The sequence below is a fragment of the Ambystoma mexicanum genome, chromosome 2q, assembly GCF_040938575.1.
Source record: "Ambystoma mexicanum isolate Mex_15411 chromosome 2q, UKY_AmexF1_1, whole genome shotgun sequence".
Taxonomy (NCBI): domain Eukaryota; kingdom Metazoa; phylum Chordata; class Amphibia; order Caudata; family Ambystomatidae; genus Ambystoma; species Ambystoma mexicanum.
This window is the reverse complement of record NC_090924.1, coordinates 83513190-83537581: the sequence shown is the minus strand read 5'-3', so window position 1 is coordinate 83537581 and position 24392 is coordinate 83513190. Positions and strand designations below refer to the sequence as shown.

At 44.1% G+C, this 24392-nt stretch overlaps 1 protein-coding gene across 1 annotated transcript in view; it reads right to left on the bottom strand.

Annotated features, from left to right (window-relative positions):
• The window catches only part of PRR35 (proline rich 35), a 165321-nt gene that overhangs the window by 123126 nt on the left and 17803 nt on the right, over window positions 1–24392 (bottom strand). The gene's annotated exons all lie outside the window — the stretch shown is intronic.

Sequence of the window (24392 nt, the reverse complement as noted above, 5' to 3'; positions counted from 1 at the left end):
GAAGACACCTCATATATATATATATATATATAAAACACCATGAAAGTTATGGTGGGTTTAAAAAGGTTTGAAAAAAAAACCCTTTCAACTGAATGTCCATTTGAGCCAAGCCACACATTCCACAATGCCACCTAGCAGCTATCTCTGGAAGCTCACCTCCAGTTCTGAACCACAATAGCAAGGCATTGTGGGTATGCAAATTAGCATATATATATATATATATATATATATATAATTGTTTTTTTTCATAACACTCTTAATACTGAAGAGGTCTCTAAGCACACATTTGAACCTGTGTTGTTCTGTGTCATCTTGCTTCCAAGCCGAGTGCGTTGTCACTGTCCCATGTTGATGAGGAGTTTGGAAAAGTGGGATTATGTTTGTTGGAAATTGCAGTCAGCTGAGTGGGAAAGAAAAACACACAGGGGCTAATTCACAGAACGTTTTCCAATGGAGGTTTGCCATTATAAAAACGCTTCTGTGAATTAGGCCTACAATATTTAAATTTCAAAGTTGAAACCACATCTAAATAGTTCATTGGTTCTTTCAATTAAAAAGTAGGATTTATGATGCCATGCCTTCTGTGAGTACAGGAGGTCTGCAGAATTCCAGCATAGTGCCACAACACAAAATGTCTGCTATTATTCGATTAGCGCAATTGTCATCCATGAAAGAGCTTCTGATTAAGTCTTTGCAGGAGTGCAGGTAAAACCCCTGATGTGCTGCCCCACGTGCAGGCGAAGGCAACCTTAAATCCAAGAGTCGATGGGCAGCTCATTTGACCACAGCCACCCAATGACTTTTGCTACTTGGTCTACAGCTGCCGGTGTGTACATTGCGTTCAAAGATGCAGCCAGCAGAGAAACTAAGGCATCCTTTCTGCTCGTGTGGTTCCTGACAGCTCCAAATGGGTATTCCCTTCTCGGTGGACCTCATTCGAAGCACTAACAGATGGTCCAGAAGTTGGCTGGCATCAGCTTCTTGGACTCTGCTTTTGCCCGAAGACGCATCTCTGTTCACTAAACTGCATGAAAACGTTGCACAGCACTGACATCCCACCGCCATATAGTGTCACTCCTTACGCAGGGTCTGGACCTCTCAGAAGAGGTGGATTTAAGGAGTGGCGAATTCAACAAGAAAAGACAGGGCCTCATGCTGTGACATCCTGCTGGGCCCGTGTCACAACTTCCAACTACTTCTCCAGCTCCGCTTTCCTTGATAGTCCCAGGTGAGAAACTGCAAGCATCAGTATGCAACATGAAATGAGTCAGCGGTGAGTAGACCCAGCCGAGCTTCATTATTCAGCTTATACAATGCAAAAGTGCTCTGCAAATGAGAGGTCTCACTGTTTAGCTATTTTCACAGCTCATCATTGATTCGTGGAAGTATTTCAACTTCTCAAAGAGTTATTATTGGTGTCTCCCACTAACTTTAAGAAAAATTGTGTTTTCCTTTCCTTGTATTTGACATCATACTGAGGAGATCAGCACATATATATTTTCTTACATAGTAATCATTTTGCTGTTGTCATTTTCTGTTGTGCTTTCGAGCGCTTTGAGAAGGGACAGAGATGATGTGTCCTGCTGTCAACGTCGGGACCAGGAAACCAATGTTCCACATCCATCTTCCACCACTGTGCACCCTGGACCTTATTCACAATTCACTCATACACTGAGCATCACTTCTCAGCCCTCCATGACTACTCATAAACTGGTGCTGTAAATAAAGATACTTATCTGCTGAAGAGCAGCAAAAGAAGAGGAGGCGTTATGGACAGGAAGTGAGATAAACAGGAGATGGACTGGATTGTCTGAGGAGGGCTTGTGAAGAACTAAAAGAAGGAAGTGGTTCCGGAGATGTTGTTTTTTTTGCTTTTTGTGTGTTTTCAGGTGAAGCTTGATTTGTTGAAATATTGGGCTGCTGAGGGGTTAAAAGTGAAAGGAATGTAAGCAGAATGCTGGCCTGTGTGTCTTTAATAGAATCACGACTCCCTGCCCTGTCAGTCTGGGTAATGTTTATAATATGTTCCCTTCCCTCCAGTCTTAGAAAACATTCTAATGCCAAATGCTTGATATGGATGATGTGATTCTAAACATGGCTGACTCTGGTTTTCCCACACATACATACTGTGGGAGCCAAGCTCTTCTTGGTGAAAAACACCATGATGCCAATTAGGTTAGATCTCTCCACCACCTTTGGGCAAAAATGAATAGGCATCTGACCCATTTGATATATATTCTCCATCTTCTGTTCACAAGATCTAAATCCACTCCATGTTTTCAGGATAGCCATAAAAAATATATTTGAATTCAGTCCTTCTGAGTGATTATCCTGAAAGCCCTGTGTGGGTGTTGGGGCACACTAGTACAGACTTACAGACCCCTCTTTTGAAGTATTTCAGACAGGGACGTCATTTAGGGGTCGCCAGGGGTCACAGCTGCAACTCCTTTGGTCGCAGTTGCAACCCCTGGGGACTACCTTGTAACCACAATTATTTAAAACAATAAAACAAAACAGAAGCTCCTGGTGGTGCAGGTCTCCTGCGGACCCTGTGCTGTGGGGGGCCCCGCCACACCAGGTCTTGGCCCAGTCCTCACCCATCAGGGTGAAGACCGGGCCGGGGAGGCATTCAGTAGGGGTTGGCGTTGGAACTAACCGTGACATGTGGCAAATGTTGCATGTCACGTTCAGCTCCTAAACCCCTTGGTTGCCTTGCAGCTCACATACAGGAACAAGGAAGTTGTTGTAGCTTCCTGCTCCCTGTTTATGAGCAGCATGGAGGAGCCGAAGGTGTCCTGGAAGGACTGACCGAAAGTGCAAGAAAAAGGTAAGAAGGCCTTTAAAAAATATGATGTGTATTTTGCATGTGTGAATGGTGGGTGAATGAGAAGTCATGAGATGTGATGTGTGATTTTGACTGGTTTGGGTGGGTGGGTACCTGTGAAGAGAATGCAATGAGTGGATGTAAGAGAAGGTGTTAGTGAGTGACTGGTGGGTGAATGAGTATGAATGTGATGGTGTGTTTTTGAATGTTGTTGGTGAGTGTGTGCCTGTGTAGAGAATGCAATGAGTGGATGTAAGAGAAGGTGTGAGTGATGGGTGGGTGAATGAGTATGAATGTGATGGTGTGTTTTTGAATGTTATGGATGGGTGAATGTGTGCTTGTGTAGAGAATTCAATGCGTAGAGGTAAGAAAAGGTGTAGGAGAGAGTGACTGGTGGGTGAATGAGTATGAATGTGATGGTGTGTCTTTTAATGTTGTGGGCGGGTGTGTGGCTGTGTATAGAATGCAATGAGTGCACGAAAAGGTGTGAGTGACTGGTGGGTGAATGAGTATGAATGTGATGGTGTGTTTTTTAATGTTGTGGGCGGGTGTGTGGCTGTGTATAGAATGCAATGAGTGCACGAGAAGGTGTGAGTGACTGGTGGGTGAATGAGTATGAATGTGATGGTGTGTTTTTGAATGTTCTGGGTGGGTGGGTGGTTGTGTGTGTGTGCCTGTGTAGAGAATACAATGAGTGGATGTAAGAGAAGGTGTGAGTGAGTGACTGGTAGGTGAATGAGTATGAATATGATGGTGTGTTTTTGAATGTTCTGGGTGGGTGGCTGGTTGCGTGCCTGTGTGGTGAATGCAGTGTGAATGAATGTGAAGGGGGATGTATGGGTGAATGATCAGTGAGTGAAAGGGCATGCATGTGTGCATGTGTGTGTGTAAGGCCGTGGGAGACTGGCGATCACTAGAGCATTTCTGACACATCATTTATTGACTGCATATTTTACTGATATTTTCAGGCAAAGCCAAGTTCATGTGCGTCATTACCTGGCTAGACTGGCATTTTGGTGCAGCCACTCAAGCCATTGCTTACTGTAGCATGACATTTATTACTCAGCATCTTTAAAAAATCAAGCATGAGAAGTAGTGTTACCTCGCTAGACTGATGTTTTGGTGTAGCAGCCTGTATATGTTTTAATGTAGCATGAGCATCTATGGTGAATCAAGCATGATGCATAATAGGTTTTCTTATAGGTCTAGACTGGCTCACATTGGAACCCATTTGAACAGGTTTTCATATTGTGACATGTCACTTTTAATGGCCAAACCAATGGGAGTATGTTCTTACATAGGAGTACTGGCATATATTGGCAGAGCCAGTTTTTTGCCCACTGCTAGTAATGATATTACTTTAAAAAATCTTAAAACGAACATGAGTATGGTCTTATATGGGAATACTAGCATATGTTGGTGGAGCCAGCATGGATATAATTTTTATACTGGCATATATTGCAGGGACTGGCATGATAATGCATTTGGAAATGCCCTGTGCACTTTTGTTGACTTGCATCTATTGTACTTTTTTCATGATTTACCCTACACCCTACAAAACCAATTGTTGGCCTTCTACCCCAATTATTGGCCTTTTACCCACGTTGTCACAGAAAGTGTGCAGTCTAATGCACCATTTTAACCCATTATTCAAAACATTTTCTCAGGGGAGGGGGACGAATTCCCCCTGACCCTCCTAAACCCATTTTTGTGGCAAATTTTACACCCTCCAAAAATATTATTCACCAGCAACCAATGGTGGCTATTATATTTGTAGACCAGGCACTGCCCCCTTCTTTCTATGCTAAGTGAAACATTTAAGCTTTGATTAAAACACATATTTACTTCCTGCACTTGGAGTAGTGCATGCCCCTGCAGCGGCATATTCATTATGGACATTGCGCACACGTGGTGGTCTGGGCCAGCCCTGGGTGTGGCCTGCCCTGTGCTTTGTTAAGGAGCTTGGGGGGCCCCCCACAGCATGGCTCGCAAGGGGGCCCCACATTTTGTGCTATACCATTGGGCACCACTGGGTCTGACAAAGGGGTAGTGTGCAGTGTGCACCTTGAAGTCTGTTAGTGAGTCCCAGGGTAAGAAGCAACTTGTGGGTGTTTTCAATTAAAAATAACGGTGTGATGCCACAGATTTATGTGTGCAGAAATGAGACTACATTAAATGGTGGGGCTTTTTAAGTCCTCTGGCACCCTGCATTATGCTTAGATAATAAAAACTATGGGGGGTCTTGGCTACGTCTCGCTCCTCTTAAATCAATCTATAACTCTTCCATTCGTGTACTTTGTCTTCTTTCCTATCAGGACTCTTCTCTTGGTTGGCTGCCCTTCCATTCTCAACTTAAATTTCACTTTCTTTGTTTAGTTTTTAAATCTCTCTACAGACCCGCCCTTGGCTATCTTGCTTCTCTTCTCTGTTTCTATACGCCTTCTCACTCTCTCCGTTCTTCCAGTCTTTTCAGGCTGAATGCTCCCCGCCCCTGTGCTCAATCCCACTTTCATTCTTTTCAGCTCCTCTTCATTGGAACATGCACCCCCTGTCTCTCCGTTCCATTAGTTCTTACTCTCTGTACCGTTGTACCCTGAAAACTCACCTGCTTCATTGTCCTCGATTGCCTGTTACCGAAAGTATCTGAATGTCGACATGCACTACTGATTTTTATGTACTGTTGTTTCCTTCCATGTAAAGCTCTTTGGACAAAGGCGCTATATAAAGTACAATAAAAATACAAATACAAAATAACATTATTAGGTGCACTGCCCTGTGTGCTCACAGAGCAGTCTGATATGTTTCTTCTATCGCAGTGGTAGCTGACTCATAGATACATTTATAACCAGGGAATTCTGTTGATACTAAATCCTGGCCAATTATTTAATTTTCAGGCCTTGCTCGTGCAGCATGTTGCTCCTGGGTAAACAGACAGTGCACACCTCTCCAGGTCAGTGCTTTTATGGTTTGTTTAACACATCAATGGCACAGATAACTAGTACTTCTGGGTCCATTCATCTATAGATGTTTCATACACTAGCTGTAGCCTGCATTAGAGATTTCGGTTACCCTGTTACAAGTACTGCATTATGTATGTTTTTACAACAGGTTACCCTGTTACAAGTACTGCATTATGTATGTTTTCAAACATTGAATCTGGAAAATTAGATTCCCCAAATGTCTGATCGTGGACAAATCACGCCTCCGTGTGTGCCTCGGTTCTTATATCTGACTGAAATGAGAGTGTCTGGAAGCACGGGTGCTCGATGCATCTGAAAAATCTGAAGGTCGTTTGCATTCACTTCAACTCATGTCACTTGGGGGCGGGGTCAAATTACATTACTTCCTGTGATGTCATCAGGGGTTAGGAGTCCTGCGATGTCACTTCCGCCATGCCAGGCATTTTGGTGAGATGACGTCCCTGATTTCAGAGGAAAAAAGCTCAGAAACAGGAACTGGGGGGGGGGAGGGGCGTGGGGATGACACAAGGTGAAGTCTCAATTCAGCAAAAGTTATGCTGTTCAAAAAACATACACCCACACAAGCGCACACACCCGCCCGCTTACATGCACACATGCTAAAAACCCATGTCACTCAAGCCATACTGTCATATGTGAAAAGAATAACAGCCAGAGCTGGCACATGTTCCCTGTTGCCACAGGAGGAAATAAAAGCAGTGGATTTCAGTAGTGAGACAGCCTGCTTGCCAATTATCAATTAAGAAAAAACATTAATTAGAGCTGCCACCCGCCGCAGGCCACCCAGGATCCAGCTGTACAACAAATGCCCTAAATGATGGAAGAATAAGAGCTGCTCTGCCTTTTATCCTGGAGTCTTGAGTGTTGGGAATGCGCAACACTGATGAACAGTCGAAAATACAGTGCAGTATGAAAAACTAAATATCACATATGAGCTGATGCAAGGGGCACCCAGGCTGGGGTTGCACTGACAGCCGTGGTCACATGGCCCAATCATTCGATGGGGAAGGTGTTGCCCGACAGGGGCACGTCCTGATGTAGGGCCCCATCAGTGGGCCTGCGGTATACAGTGTGGCAGCAGCATGATGCTAAAATGAATCACACCGGAGTCAGTTCTTAGTTCGACTGACGAGCCGTAAACGGCTCGTCCTTTTTATTAAGTTGGTCACATGGTTGACACCATGTGACCATTACATGAGTCCTGGGAGCTACCCTGCTCCCAGGAGGGGTGAAAAATAACACTCCTCCTTTTTCATAACGACCAAACAACATTACATCACTCCACAAATACACACAATAATACTGAGACTATAACTTGCAACTAACCTTCACACACTTAGGGGCCCAGGTCACCCCGAGATGACAGTCCTGGTTGGTGAGCTACTGGTGACATGTTAGAAACTCCACATGCAAGCACACCCTTTATTAACCTGGTTGATGGGACCTTGCACCGCTGACACAACACCATTGTTTGCCCCTGGCACCCCTCACTACAAAACCCACAAGCGCAGGAAGACAGCTGGACACAATATTTTGGCTGGGCCAGTTTAGGTCTGCGGGCTCCCATCCTTGATGTGTATGATTACTGAGTCCACTTTGACCACTTGCAGGTCCACCGGATACCAGTCTGACTTCTGTTGTGATCTCTTCAGGACAGTTCAGAATTCAGGGGTCGGTAAAGCCACACCTGGGGGCAGCTGGGGCCACATCGGTCTAGTCCTTAGCTGGTGGTGCAGAGACTGTGACAGACTGCTGGCGTTACAATGAGGAGCCAGCTCAATGTTCAGGGCCGGCAAAACCGCACCTGGGGATACCAGGGGCCACCTCAGCATAGTCTCTTGATCTAGCAGGAAGACTATGGCAACACTGTGGCCGGATGCTGTGTTGGACGACGGGCTGCTCACATCACTCCCCCCTCCACACCGGGGCTGATGCGGGACACCATTACCAGCAGTATTTTCCTAGTTTGCGACATTTCCGGTTGGACAACCCTCCTGGGCTCCCAGTGTGGCGCATCCAGTAATACTCATAGTTTCAGAATCCTCACCTTAAAGAACCCCTGACCATTCCCGTTTTGTCGATCACTGAACAATCCCAGTTTGCACCACAATAATATATTGTGTGGTTGCCAATTCAATAAAACACCTTTTTTGGTTTTAAAACATCTCTAGTTGATATCCTATGCCGGTGTGTTACTAGTTTCAATAATGAGGTTTCTTTCTTGTTTTCTGAATTCAAGTTTTTTAGCAGTCTGACAATCTCCGCATTTCACTGATTTGGAGAAAAAAGATTCGATAGTTGCTCTCAAGTGTCCCAAACTCTTCGATTTTTGCCCCAGGCTCGTTTGATAGAGGGCCTGTTAAAGAAGGCATATTCCTATGGTACACATTGTGAAATGGTTTAATAAAGAGTGCAAACATAGCTCTTTTCTTCTTTGGGTATGAAATAATACAAATATTACAGAAGCGCGTGAAACCAGTTGATTATTGTCGATGTGCAGGTGTCAATGTGGTTCACGCCATAGGCACTTTCTCAAGGCAAAGCATGCCTCTTTTTCTGGGAATTCTGACCGATAGATGGTTGGTGTTTCAATGAAGGAAACTCGTGTCTCCAGGGTGATACCTGATGTCCAAAGCGTTGCTTCTGCTCATACAGCACACAAGCAGCAATGAATCCGTTTCAGGGGACTCTCTAATACATGCAAAATCTATGCCAAAAGAATTTATTTTATTTTTATTTTTAAAGCACTCACACAGCATCGAAGCGCTGTTACAGGAATATGTCTTAGTTGTGTATTTATAACACTCTTAATACCCAGGGGTTTCTAAGCGCAAACCCGGGGATCGAACTTGTGTTGCTTCGTGCCGTCTTGTTTCTAAGGCGAGCACGTTGCAGCTGAGCTATCCTCCCAGGATATGAGGCTCAATCCTCAGAGGTGTTTTTGCTCTTCATTAAACCATTTTCCACATTATTCTTATGCGCACGATTCCTTATACCGGCAGGGGGTCATTATTGCCAGTAGAAGCCAAGGTTTATAAACCGGGATGTTGATAGCAATGTATTTGTGTGAGAAAATGGGCCATACGCTCGCTGTAATAGTTTTCTCAAAGAAATACTTAACCAAGTACGCTGCCATGGAAATGGAAGGCGGGGCTCCATGCAGAGCTCCTCTTCTATTTCCATGATGGAACAGAATCCTGTAAGAAGCGGCGTGGTGGCGGTGCGGAAAAACTAACATCTGAATGGGAGCCCGTGGGACAGGATGGGAGGCGGCGAGCGGAGGGAAGGCAGAAGAGGGGGAGGTGGCAGGGGACGGGTGGGATCAGATCAGGGTTTGCTCTCAATCCGAGCTAAGATTGTTACATTCAGCATGGGTTTGGAGCAACCTGATTGGCTGCTGGATCTGCAGCGGGTGCTGGTACACAATTCCATAGTATATCGCTCTGCTCAATCTTGGTATACTCCCATGTCAAAAATCTAAGTAATCTCACAGTTTCACAAACCCAGTATGGCCCCGCGTTCACAAACTCAGTATACTCCTAATTTGACAATCTCATTATATTGCCAGTTGTCCAAAATCTCAGGTTTACACTGCCAGTATACTCCCAGTGTGGGAAACCCGGTATACTCCCAGTTTCACTAAGACAGTGGGCCTCATTACACAGTAGGCGGTAAGGGATTACTGGCACCGGTAAGGGCACTGGTGCCGGTAATCCCTTACCGGCCCTACTACGAGGTCCCTTAGCGGGTCCCTTCCCTAACGCCTGGTTTTACCAGGCGTAAAGGAAGGGACCCGTTGAGGGACTTCAGAGCTAATAACGGGCCCGCTAATAGGGGCCCGTTATTAGCTCCATCCCCATTCCCATTGAGCCCTATGCGGGCTCAAATGGGAATGGGGAATGGTTCCTGGAATGGGGATTTACCGGGTCCTCCAAGGTCGGAATGACCCGGTAAGTCCCTATTCCGGGAATACGGACCCGGCATGCGGAAAGGGTGTAGCCATGGTGCTATTAGCGCCATGGCTACCGCCTACCGTGTAATGAGGCCCAGTATACTCCAATTTTGATCAATCCAATATTTTCATAGTTTTCACATAGTATATATCACCAGCACGACCATCAATCTACGCACCCGATTTGGATAACTCTATTTTGACAATCCCGGCATATTCCTCCTTTGATAATGCCAGTATAATCCCAGTTACTATCTTGGTATACACCTTAGTTTGACAATCCCTGTATATTCCATTCTACACAATCCCAGTACAGTGCTGCCTAGACAATCCCTGAATACTCCTACTTTGACAATCCCTGTATACTCTTACTTTATCAATCCTGGGGCAGTCCAGATATAGACTGAGGTTGCCATTCCCAGTAGATTCCCAGTTTGACAACACCACATTGCTAGTATGTATGTTGGGGAGGAAGGATAGATCAGGGGCAACGGGTTTGTCCTGGGGCCAAGGTAACACGCTCAACACAGGTTTGAATCCTGCTTAGAAACCACTCGCTGGTATGAAGCACATTATAAATGAACAATAAACCTACATATATTTCCAGTTTATTGAACCGGGTATATTCCTAGTTTGACCATCACCCATTTTCTCCATTGCAGAAGGTTTAGGTGAACAATACCAATATCTCCCTAGTGTGACACACCCAGTAAAGATCCACTTTGTCATCCACGCATGATCACATTTTTCACGGTTTGAGTATATGGGCTGTTTGAACAACCCCAGTATAATACCACATTGGCAATCCCATTATATTCCCGGGTTGACATTTCCAATGTTTCCAATGCCTATATGTTCCCTGTTTCAAAATTCCAAGTATGACACCCCCAGTGAATCCTGTTATATTTTGAGGGTGTCAATGCCAACATAATCCTTGTTTTCACAACCCTAGTATATTCACAGATTAACAATCGTACTCCGGTTCCACTATACCAGAAGATTAGTACTTTTTCCAGTTTGCCCAATCCTACTTTACTACCAGTTTCACAATACCAGCCTTTCACTTCAGCTTGTACCCTACCAATGTGTTCACGGTTTCACAATCCAGTCTGCAGGATCACAGTATGCTCTCGGTTTGCACTTTCCCAATATATTTCCAATGTGCACAATTGCTGGAGACCTCCACTTTGACAATTCCAGTATAATACCAGTTCTTAAGATTCGGGTAAATTCAAGTATACCCTCATTAATACAATCTCAGTATATTGCCAGGTTGCATAATAACAGTATATTTCTGTTTTGACAGTAAAATTAGAAAAACACAATTTGAACAATGAAGTTACATTCGGCAAAAGTGGAAAACAAGAATGACTTTAGTCGAGAACGAAACAACTGAAGTGGAGTAGAGGAGTGGATAGAAAAAGAAAGAGCGTTTCCATTTTTTGGAGCAAGTAAAGCAAATGATTCTAGTGGGACTCAGTGCAGGGCGGCCTTGGGATGCCAAGGAGGAATTGCGATTGTGAGTGCAGGAGACGGGAGGTGAGTAAAGGGAAATAAGGGAGGAAGATAAGGAGGTGCAAGGCCATGGAGACACTTGAAGATCATGGAAAGAAAATGAAAGAGAAGGCGAAATTCAACAGAGAGCCAGGATAACAAGAGTAGGGAATCAGAAATAGAAGTGCAGGGAGGGAGGCAGAAGAGGATACCAATTGAGAAATTGATGATAGAATGAAGAGGTGCTAGCATAAGCCTAGTAGAGCACTACAAAAGCAGAGAGGACAAAAGCAGAGAGAGGGAAAAAGCAGGGATAAGTGTTTTGGTAAAGTAGAGGGCAATTTTGCGCATATTAAGTAATTGGAAATGGCAGATAACAGAAATATTGGAGGTATGGGAAGAGAAAGTAAGAGACGAATCAAAGAGGACACTAAGATTGCCAAGAGTGAAAGAGAGGGGCAAATGGGAAGATAAGGAGGGAATAGAAGAAGAGGGGGTAAGTGTTGAATTTCAAGGAGCCGGTTGGTTAGAGAAGAGTGAAGATTATCAGAGAAGTCAGAGGAGACAAGATTTGTGCGTCACCAGAGTTAAAGTGGAAAGAAAAGCCACATTTGGCCATGATCACGGAAAGGGGAGAGGTGCAGAGAGAGAAGAAGAGAAGACCAAAGTCAGGAGCCTTGAGGGAGTCCAAAATGGGGGTGGGGGCAAGAAGGAAACTGGATGCCACCCCAAGAAGCTGTGAAAGTGTGGTCCATTGGAGGACCATTGGTGAACAGTTAGAAAAGCCCAGTTGCAGTGCACTCCCAGTTTACAATTACACAAGTACATTCCCATCTTACCCGTGCACAATTCCGGAATGATCCCAGTTTTCAAAATCCCAGTACAGTGCCAGTTATAAAATCCAGTAGTATATTGTCATGTTAGCATATCCGAGAATATTCCCATTTTGACAATCCCAGCCTAATCCAATTTTGCACACACTGACCATACTCACGTTCCTCACGCTCACAGTATGTTTACAGTGTCTTTCGCTGAACGCCCAGAGCACCTGCACAGACGTACAATAAATCACATGGTTTTTCTTAAAACTTCAAAGGCCATTTTTACTACATCTTATTCGTTACACATTTTGCACATTTAGCACTTTCTCAAGGTCAGATGTAGTTCTGTTGAGGCGCCATAATATTGTCTGGGTGAACCCTATATATCTTCTGGCTACCACTGGTCTACTGAGGGCCAGAAGAGCAACAGGCTTTACTCAACAAAATTACGAGATGTTAACAGAACTAGGTCTTGGCTTGAAAAAGCTCTGATGCACTGGACTATTAGGGAAATGGTGTGTCTTCTTCAACCGATTGCAGCCTCATTGCATCCAGTGGATAATAATCTGCTTTCACATCCCAAAACTTAGGGTGACCAGATTTAAAAAGTAAAAAACCAGGACCGGATAACTAACATGAAAGTAGGACTAACTCTTGAAAGTGGCCGTCAAGGCACTACACTTCATTAGCGTTTGGAAGAGAGGGGGTTTAAGTGTTACTGTTCAAAGAAACACATATTATAATTAATTTATCACAAGCTAGCACTATCTTAAGTTGTAAAATGCAGCATTTCTTCTGTGCGAGATTGTGCATTCCTGCCTGCCAGCTATGAAGACATACTACAAAGAAACGGGAGCACTGCAGTTTCCAATGGGAACACAGTCTTGAGAAAGGGGGGCAGAGCAGCAAATACCGGGACAGTCCCGGGGAAACTGGGACGTCTGGTCATGCGACCAAAAATACTGGTTTACAACAAGTAGTTTCTTCACTGCAATTAATAATAAAATATGTTCAGAGTTTGCAGAATCCCAATATACGTACAGTTTGATAACCCTGGTACAGAAAATGGAGCAATCCTGAAACCGCCCTAAATATCATGGAGAGTGGGGCACTGTTAGAGAATCCTGCCTGTACAGCTCACACTAAAAAACGAATCCACACATATCCCTACGCCCATAGACTAGACTGGGAAGCAGTGTGATGAGGCTCGGGCCCACACCTGGAAAAAAGAGTTCCTGTTCTTTGTGGTGGAAACAGATATGCTGCTGTCACCTAAAAGGAGTACAGGGAAGGGGAGAGGGCAGGAGGGAGGCAGAGAACCTGTCATGTCAATTACATGTGTAGTGCTTGTACAACACTGGCAACATTAAAACGGGGAAGGTTATTCATTGTGTCTGCTCTTTCGCGAACCCTCATCCCCAGCAACACTGCACTTACTCTGCTCAGGGGTGGACTGGGAACCAAAAGAGGCCCTGCAAATAATGTTCAGAGTGGCCCCATATTACACATTTTGGAAAAGCCCAACCCTTTTCCTATGAGGACATTTGGAAATAATATAGGTTACCACACAAAAGAGACCCAGCGTGCAGAGGCCTACCAGGAAATCTCCAGAGTTCCCTGTAGGCCAGTCCTCCCCTGTCTGTCTTGGATCCCTTTTGAGGTATGTCGGACCCTATGCCGCATATGAATTAGAGGGTGAAAACATAATGGGTAAGGGGCTCATTACAAGTCTGGCGGTGCAGGAAGAAATTGATGGTCATGGAATTACCACAACTTTTCCCGCACCACCATACTATGAGTAGAGCCCTGGAGTGGGGGATTTACCTCCAGCATCCTGCTGGAGGTAAATCCTCCCATTTTCTGAGGATGAATTGACAAAATCGGCAGAATTACTGTGGCGGTAATTCCACCAGCGGTAATTCCGCCAAAAATGCCCTGTAGAGTCCAATGTACTCTCATAAAATTGAAATTAACTCCACCACTGCCACTTTTAACCTGGCGGTAATTCCGCCGGACCAAGTGGCAGTAACAGTAATTCCATTGGTTGGTATTCCAGTGGATTTACTGCCGGAATACTGCCCAACTCGTAATGAGGACCGTTTCTACGTGAACGTTGGGCACACTGTATCCCCAGTGTGAGAACCTCTTTCCAGGGAACAATTCTTTAGAAACATGGATTCCTGAGATGAACTCTCTGCATTTGGAAAGTCAGAGTTAGCAACATTGTATCTGCAGAGTTGCAGAGTACCTGCAATCTCGATGAACTGGCTTCTTTGATGTACTACCATTTGAATCTGTTACAGTTTTAATTAACCCTGCTGCCAACGTTGAGGAAAGAGAAATTATTTCCCTTAAAGAGAAAGTTGTCTGTTTCTGTGTTGTGGCGGAATCTGTATAAATAACCGGAAAAAAAAATGAATGTTAGATTTGGTTGATTTTAGGCTGTACGAAAATTACGTACAACTTAAAATTTCGAGCAATTCTACCATTCGGTACCATTGTAGTGAACAAGGGGAGCACGAGTGTCCCCCGCACCCTTGTTCATGACAATGGCATTGGGGGTAGCAGGGGTGTCCCCTGTTCAGTAAAAAAAAAAGTTTTTAAAAAAAGAGGACCCTGCTGCACCGGTTTCCATGCACGTAGGTGAAGGGAACCGGCGTTGCAGAGGGATGGAGGAGTCAGCGGCACACAGCAACGTGTGCAGCCAAAGGTTAAGTAAGGGGTTGGAGGGGGTTCCTGGAAATGCCTGGGGAAGAGAAAACTGAAAGCCATTTTCATTCAAATGAGTTTTGTTTTTTTCTCCCTCAGACATTTCTGATTCAGTAAAATCATGGACAACCTGTTGTGGCTTAAGGTCTGCTCATGGGGGAGTTTCAGGCTCTCTGAACAGCGAAAAGGGTGCATTATTTTCCCACTCTATGGCTATTCTGTGACTGTCCTCTGCCATGTGACCAAGACCAGGTGACCAGAGGATCCTGCCGTGCCACCCACTGGGTCTATCATTAACCGGCTTGGGGTGGTACCTAACTCCCTGAGTCAGCCACTGTGTTGGTCACGCCGCTGAGAAGAGGACTTCCTGTTAGACCGAAGGAAGTGCGACATCATATACAACAAGCTCTGGCAAGCCAACACGTTTTGGCTGTCATATGTTAAGTGCAACTTCAAATGTCCCAGTCATCTTCATGCCATTAGTAAAGGACAGCAGTAAAGTTTGCGCCATTATAAGTGATAACAACACTTAAAGTGTTTACACAAAATGGGCACAAACTTTGAACAAAGCAAGCACAGTCAAAGCCAATAGATTGTAGCTGGCATATGCCATGCCCAGCCTCAAATGCCCTAATGAACTGCATGCCATGACAAAAGGACAGCAATACATTTGAGGGAGAAGTGACTTGACTGCGTTAAAAGGGTCCCCATCAGTGGAGCTTGAGGTGGTCAGCTGCTGCAAATGGACCGGGCTGACACTATTAATCCTACTGGCTGCCTTAGATGTTAGCATCACACCACGCAGATAATGACTTCATGACTCTCGGGGCTGCTCGGAGGAGTTTCCCAGTCCTACTCTTAGGGTCTGACGTACTTTCCCAAACATGGGCAAACAGCCAGGCCTAATGCTTCTGCTCGATAGCAGAGCTATAGATGTCGTTGAATGATCAAATCTGCAAGTCTAGCCCCTAAAAGGAAGGTCGGGTGTACAACAATGCGGTGTAACACAATATTTCTTTGAATAACGAGAATGTCCACACCTAGATGTATGATGATAAACGTTATGTCTTGTAAAGGTTAGGGAAGCGGGTCGGGGAAGGCTACATGCTTAGGTTTAAGCAGTCTCAAGCCGAACAGTGGAACATTCTTAGTTATTTAACCTGTCAGGAAGGGTCTCTCAGAAGGTTGCAGGTAATCTGGGGTCTTAGTATGACAGGTTTACCATAGGGATCCCCAGGATTACCAAGAGAGGACACATAGTCACTCACCTGGGGCTTAGGATCTGGCAGCAAACAGTAGTAGCGACTGAAAGGCTTTTGATTGGCCTAGCAGGATACTGGTGCTGATGCTACGGAGTCGCCAATAGTAAATATAGATCCAATCATAAATAATCAGTCAATTTTAACGATAGGACATTGCTCTGGAACCACATGGGTGCCTTTCCAGTGCGAGCAGGGTGTTGGGAACCTGACGATCAGGTATCTTCATTAGTCTCTAATTGTGGCCAATAGACACTTGAGTTCTAGTGAAGGCTCAGTTCCCGTGTTCAGGGGGTCCAGAAGAGGTTCTGGAGCAGTTTAAGAGAATTGCCAACCAAGCAGGATAACCAAGGAGCCACTGAAGATGCTGTTATGCCAAAGAAGAAAAAGAACTCCTGAAACTGTGGTGGGATCCGGATTACTGGTCTGGTAGGAGAAGGGGTAGATGGTGTACAGGGGCGGCAGCTGAGGCTGGAAACATACTCATCTGAGTAGCAACATTCACTTTGGGTTTCTTCGGGGCTGTAGCTTCATTTCTAAGGTTGCAGCAGCTGCAGGCAGGCATGAGCATGAACGTTTTCTGATGACAGCATTTCTTTGGGAGATGGTAGCAAGTGAGTGTCATGTTATGTTATATAGTCTTGTAAAGCGCACGTACGCCCAAAGGCATCTTGGCGCTGAGCAGAGGAAGGTGGAGCAGAACATACATTAAAAAGAGAAGGGTCAAGTCAGTGGATGGGAATATCGAGTCTTTGTGTATAACTGGTGGTGGGAGGTCTGGTACATGTGTTCACAGCACAAAGCTACACAATCAGGAACAGTCTTGGCAAGTTGCAGGTGCAGGTAGACCTTCCTCCTTCATGATCCGTCCCTGGCTTTGAGACTTCTTCTGTGTTTTGAGACAGGTCTCCTGGTGTTTCATGGAAAACAAGCAACTCTCTTTTTTCAAAGAGGAATGGTGCCTAGGCGAGAACCTAGCTACTAATCGCAGGGAGGAATTCTGATGGCCACCCAATCAGGGGGGTTGTGGGCTTTTCATTTAGCCGGCTCTCAGGATTGGATTCAGCTTTAAATCCCAGGCAGCAGTCAGGACTGGTCATGTCTCATCGTGTCAGCTGTAGCCCTTCCTCTACGAAGCAGGCAGTAGCAATGACCATTATTTACGATCATGCACCAAGTTTACTATAATACTGTGCAGCTCTTTCCTCGGCACACCACCTAGCTTTGCTCTTCATTTTCATCATGTAGCAACATGCTGACGTTCATTACACGTACATGCAACATTCGTCTCCGTTACCATGGTAACTGGGATGTTTTCATGTACCAGCAGATTTATTAATTAAGCAATAAGCCCTGAGCAGGGGTGCATTACCACTTCAGGTAATGCCCCGAACAGCCAGCGGGGGAATTACCACTTCAGGTAATGCCCCGGGGCCCATAGTTACAGGCCCGAGCGAAGCCCATTAAAAAAATAAGGAAAATGTCACACAAAAAAAATGGCCGCAATGGAAAGGAGAGAAGGGACTACGTGTAGTCTCTTCTTCCTTTCCATGACGGCCTGTCGCAGATTGGGAGCGGACACGGTGGGGGCAGAAGTGTTTCCAGCACGTCCTCTCCTGAAATGGACAGGAAAGAAGGTAAGTGGGATTGGGAGGGCAGGGAGAGAATTCTGTGGATGGGGGATGGGGAGGAGGGAGGGAAAGATTTACTTGATTCCCCGGCGAGGGGAGGTGGCGGCCGCCAGCCCTGAGGAGGCTCTGGGCTGTGGGATTACTGTATGGTAACGCCCGCATTCTGAGCTTCCCCATTGGCTGGGAGGCCACTACACCCCCTCGCTGGGTACTAATATACTCTAGAGCGCTGGCTCTGTAACCGCCAGTGCTGTTTTGATGACCTCAAGTGCAGCATAGGTATGGACGCAGTGGGGCCACCAAGGGGGTACCAAGGGAGGCCATGGCCACCCTTATAAAAATGGTGCCCAACCCCGCCACTGGCACACCTGCCTCTTATGAATGCAATTTCATGTGCCACCCAAGTGACCTTACCAGGCCACCCATATGAAACATTTCTGGGGGTGCCACTGTATGGATGGGACCCTTACTGTTCCTTTTGGACAATTACAAAATCATCAGCGCATTTAGTGACGCATGCGTGTTTGTCTTTCCTTTTTTCGCAGCGCATTCACCAAACCTTGTGGCTCAGTGCTTTCAAACATTACAGAGGTAAGATCAGCTCTCATATCCATATTTTTAACATTAGCATTGCAATATTGTGCCTTATAATTGAGATTTATTGCACCCAGGCCTTGACAGTGAACTTTTTTGTGCAAGTTTAACAGTTCTGTGCATAACCTACACTAGACAGAAAGCTTAGCCTCCTGACAGGATCCCTTTTCTATTGGATAAGATTAGGTAAGATGGGGCTCTTACTCACATTGGCGGCATGGTAACAGATCGCGTTAAGAGCATTCTTTGTACATTTTGTACATTGCATTCTATACATCCTGCCTACATTCCTTTTAGCTACACATCATTGCTTCACAGACAACTCATATAACCAGCACTTCAGTTGATCTCCAGAACAGCTTTGAAACAAGGCCCTACCACTTTGCTTTATAGGCAGCAGAGTGCCAGCCTCCTTCTCTTCTTTAAGACAGGTATGGCACAAGCTTTGATCATGCTGTATCTACTTTGTTTATGAATGATAATGTTGACTAGAAGTGTACGCAAGAGGGCAGACCCTAAGAATATGTGCTATATTATGTATTTTTTTATTTTTTATATATTTATTGATTTGGTTGAAATTAATCAACCTTTCAATATTTAACAATCTTAAGAACAAAGTTTACAATACATACATAAACATACATTCTAATAAACAAATAAATATTAGTACAACATCAAATAACATATTTACAAATTAATTCATATCGCATATCAATTCTGTGGTACTAATTCATAATCTAGAGGTCATGTACAAACACATGTACAATATACATTAATTATAAAATTTACAAATTTTACAAAAACTAAAGTTAACCCATTGTCTCACACCTTTCCGATGCGAAAGTCTTCCTTATGTATATAGGCCCCTATCCTCTCGAGGCCGACCAATGTGTGTGGTATTACTTACACCATGGCAGCTTCTAATTGCAGCCCTTCCAAAAAATTGACGGTGGCTATTTGTAGTGGCAAGAAGAACTACCCAAGATTATGGCCCAGCACAACTTCTCTGTCAAATTACCCAAGTACTTACAATATTTGGTGAAATGTATTTGTCAACGATTACATAGCACGGGACGCTCTGTTATCAGATCTTCTAAGGTCTCTATGTACTCTGTATGGTTACAGTAACGACAGATGTTATCTTGTGCCTGTAGAAGGCTCCGCTTTATCAAAACCTCCTTTGTGTGCCATCGCAGGTGTAAAATTGCCAATCTATACTTAGGTGTTGGAGCTCTCTCTAGATAGTTAGGTAAAGTACGTACTTTCCTTGGTGGAAATCTAATACTATCACCCCCTCGGTAGCTGCAACAGAGCTCCTGAGTCACTATCCAATCTACTTGCTATAGTTTCTCTTTAGCCTTATTTGGATTGAGTAACAACAATTCAATCGAAATATCACTTGAGTCAAGTATTTGAGAGATTGTATTGATCCAATTGACCATAAAGGGGTGAGTAGTTGAGAACATATATGCAGATAATGATTTTAAGATAATATCGCTACCTGTTGAGATTATACATTTCCTGAGGAGCGAACACATTCTCCACTTATACAGTGCGGACAAAGAAATTAAGCCCAACTCATATATCTTAGCCAAGAGATTGGAACACATGTAGGCAAGTGTAAGACATGTCGCCAAAATTTGGCTTCCCATTGATCAAATTGAAAGCGCGTGTCACTTGGCAAAGTTTCAAGGCCATATAATAGTGCTGGAATAGCTTTCGGGTCCAATAAAGCCACGCAGGTCTAATAGAAAATTTCCCAAATCTAAACATAACAATCTTAGTTTGTGCTATGGCTGTGTCCAATTTTCTTCGCACTGCAGCAAGTTGACCTTGTGGATTACAAATACCTTCAAAGCACATACCCAAATACATATACTGTGTTACTATTTCTAAGGGTATTTGATTGATTGACCATTTCAAACAGCGCATAGTTGTCTTCCCAGGCACATATTTGACAATTTGTGTTTTTTGTGTATTTACTCTCAGTTCATTCTGCTGAATGTATGTTTGAAAAGCTGTCAAAAGTCTTTGTAGCCCTATCTGGACTTTTGAAAGAAGCACGAGATCATCAGCATACATAACAGCTTTAACCTCGTGTCTGCCTATTTTGGGGGAGACCGAGATTATTTTGCAAAAGGCATCTTTCAGACCATGCACAAAGTAATTAAATACTGAAGACGCCAACAGGCAACCCTGTTTTCATCCTCGTGCCTTTTTTATGGGGGCTGAAAGAGCGTCTTCTAAGGAAAGGCATACACAAAATGATGTATCAGAGTGAAGAGCATGAATAACTTCTACTAATGTTGTTGGGCACTGATCTCTCATTAGTTTTTTCATAAGAAGTACACGAGAAATGGAATCAAAGGTGGAGTGCAAGTCCACAAATGCGAAAAATAACGCTTGTTTTGTGGACTGGCACTGCGCCTTGATGGCATTCAAGCATAACAGGTTGATTTGTGTTCCCATACCTGGAACAAACCCTGTTTGTGAAGGGTCTCGCAATCCACTGTGTTGTGTCCATTTGTTAAAGTCCTGGAGCACCAGTTTAGTAAATATTTTCCCTGGTGTGTCTAACAAGGCTATGGGCCGACAGCTTTGCGGACATGAGCGGTCTCCCTTCTTGAAAATCGGTATAATCACTGAGGTCTTCCACGACAATGGAATGAAACGGGTGGAAATTACCATTCGGAAGATGTAATCTAAAATGAAGGCCCCCTCAGTTATATTGGTTTTTAATGTGACATTCGAAATGCCATCAGGGCCAGCCGCCCTCGAGGTACTTGTGCTCCATATACGATTCTCAATACTTCGTGGTGAAAATGTTAACGACCATGTGCCTGATAATGATAGCTCTATCTGATTAGTCGAAAATGAAGGATCGGCATACAGGTTGGAAAAATATTCGATCCAGCTGTGTTCTTTAACGGCCATAAATTGTACCGATGCTTGTAAATTCTGCACTTGATTGTTTAGTAAGATCCACATTTGGGCCAAATTTTTACCCGCCATTAGCTTACCCATGTGCTCACCATCTTGTTGGAAAATAATGTGTTTCTTAGATCTAATCTAATTTTTATATTGCCATTTTGCATGTTTCAAATCTTCAAGCCATGTTGGCCCATGGGTTGCTATTGTGGTTCTTCTTACATGTCTGTATACTGCCCGTTGCCATTGAATCTCGATGTCAAAACTATGTTTATGTATTATCCGGCCTTGTGAAGGAATAGTAATCGTATTAGTAAATGGTAGTAGAAGCTCAGTGTACTGGAGTGGATTGAGCCTCTTTGCATTTTTTTCTATGCTATGGCGATAGGCTAACACTGATGGATCATTCCATTTAAGACGAGTTTTGGATGAATTAGTAGCCACTTTTGAAGTGCAGGTTGGTTTATGAAGAAACTCAGCCTTGGCTGCGATCATAAGTAATAGAAGTTTATGATCACTATATTGTGTCTCAAACATCTCTAGCCTCTGAACTTGTTGAAACAACCACCTATCTACATAAATGTAGTCGATGGTACTGGAGCTCGTCTGACGGGTCCATGTGGTATTAGCTGGAATATCCCCACATACTGCCCCATTTACCATCTGAAAGTGTCTATCTGACATAAAGTTCATCCAGTCCTGTGCCTCCCTAGAGTCTTTTTTTGAAGACCAGCAATCTAGGTTCAAGTCTCCTAGAATGATGGTATGTGTAATGTTGTCAGAAATATTCATTTGATGTAAAATTCGTCCCAGGCTAGTGTAGAAAGCCTGATCTGTCATGGCTACCAGATTGCGGTATATGTTCACCAGAGCCATAATTTGGGAACCATGTGTGATTTTGACTAGTAAAATGTAAGCACTTTCTGTAGCCCACTTTGTGATTGTAAGAACTTTGTGTACATTGACCGCCACCACCAATCCTGAAGACGGTCTACCTCCAGTAGGCAACGCAGGCAATAGCACCAGTTCAAAACCATCCCATACCGGTGGTTCTAACATCCACGTCTCTTGTAACACAACTATGTGAATGGATTCTTGTAAATGGGCCAACAAGGTTTGTAAATGAGAATGACCCTGGAATTCCAACTTGCAATGTTCAACGTTGGAGTAATAGGCACTGAAGGTTACGAACATTTGTCTAAGGAGGTAGCACTCAATCTTCTGTCTGTCATATGTATGCTTTGATATATATTTGGTTTCGGAGCAGCTCTTAGTATTTGTTGTGTATTATGCTGCGGGTCCTCTGCCAATAAAAAAACCCATATCAAATAAGTTCATTCTTTCTTGCCATAATAGATTAGTCACTACCCCAGATGGAATCCATAGCCTAATAATCGAATTAGATACATCCGATATAAATTCAATTTGTGCTATGTCATGTGAGTCAATGTCTCGAAGGGCACTCACATCACTGAAGATGTTGAGCACACTTTTACGATTTAATACATAACTGGGGAAGTGGCCCTCTCTACATTTCAGAATAAGGGAGTGCATTTTCCCAGACCTATGTTGCAAGACTTGAGTGGACCCAGGTGTACTTATTCCCAGGTGATAGCTTGATGGATGTACTGGCATGGGGGATGGTGGGTTGTTAGACATCAGATCGGGCACCTTGTTGTGTACTGTGGAACCTGAGGGGATAACCTCCACCGGACAATTCAGTAGGTTCCCTTGTTGTTGTGTCACAGTTGTAGTATTCCTACCCTGACCAAGTCCCAGTGAGTTACCTGCCAAATAGGCATCAATCATCTGCTTAATTGTCACAGTACTGACCTTTGAAGGTCCTGTGACTTGTGAGGCAGAAGGATCTTGCAGCTGATTCAGCGCATTCTTTGATTGGTTGAAGTTTCTAATGTGGCTTGTGTTATTTTCAACTTGTATCATATCAAGGGAGGTGGCTAGATCATTCAGTGGTGAATAAGGGGTGGAGGCATAGTACACATTACTGGTTCGCTAGTACTGTGTACATTTTGCCCTTTATTGGTAGGTACACCAGACTCATTCCTGCTGGGCATCGCATTACAGGGGGGTTTAACAGGGAGATTGTCACATGTAGGTGGGACAGTGCCACCAATTGCACGGAAAAATGCATCCAATGTGTGTTTCGGGCCTCTGGAACCTACAATGTTCTTAGGTTTCTTAGTCATAATCTTAAGTCCCTGTATAAGTGCTCGTGCCGTTTTTCTCTTTTTTGGTAACAAACGGCCCTTAGCACTTATATGTGGTTTCTTTACAACTCCATTCCCAGTATCTATTTGTTCACCATCTGTCGATAAATCAATGTATGAGACATCCTGAGTCTCAGATGCTGATACATGTGGGGATGCCACAATAACTGAACGGATAATATCCGCAATAATGGGCAAGGACGGTATGTAGGTCTCACCCCCTATATTGCTCTGCGGTGTCATCGTCGACCTCAATTGTGGTAGATACCCCTTAGCTAGCACCTTTATTGCATTGCTGGTTGTTTAATGGTACAATCAGTCAAATGTTGATGGTTGCAATCAAGCCTCTGTAATATGTTGTTTAATATTACCATCTGGGACTCCATTTTTAATTCTACAGACTCAAACAATTTAAACAGACTCAGCACAGAGGTATGGATGGCGGTTAATGCTACTTCAGGTAAGACTGTGTTAGCTGGACCGTGAGTATATGTTGTTAGTGACTCTCGTACAGATCTAGCCGCCCTAGGTGTAGGCTGGGCAAAGGAAGGCAAGGCAGAACGAGATAATGAGACAGTGGATGCAAGTACACTTATAACATCTCTATAGACATTTCTAACTCTTCTATAATAGAAATCGGTGATTCACATTGACTCGCATAGATTGAAATTTCCCAGCTGTCTTCATGATGTTTCGGATAGGGAATAGGTGACGGCATTGATGGAATACCCAAGCCAGCGTTCGCTTATTTTGACTTCAAAGATTCAAGTAGAGTTTGGTCAGATAAGAGGCAGCCTGCCTGCCCTTGCAAATGCATGGATTATTGTCTTGTTGTATTAAACGCATGTAATGCTGCTACGCCCGACTTGACTATAACACTAGTGTTTTGAGCAAGGTTAGGCTGGCTTGAACGCACACTACTTTGAGCCATAAAGCACCCTTGAGTATCAAGCCGTGTGTTCACAGGCGTTAGC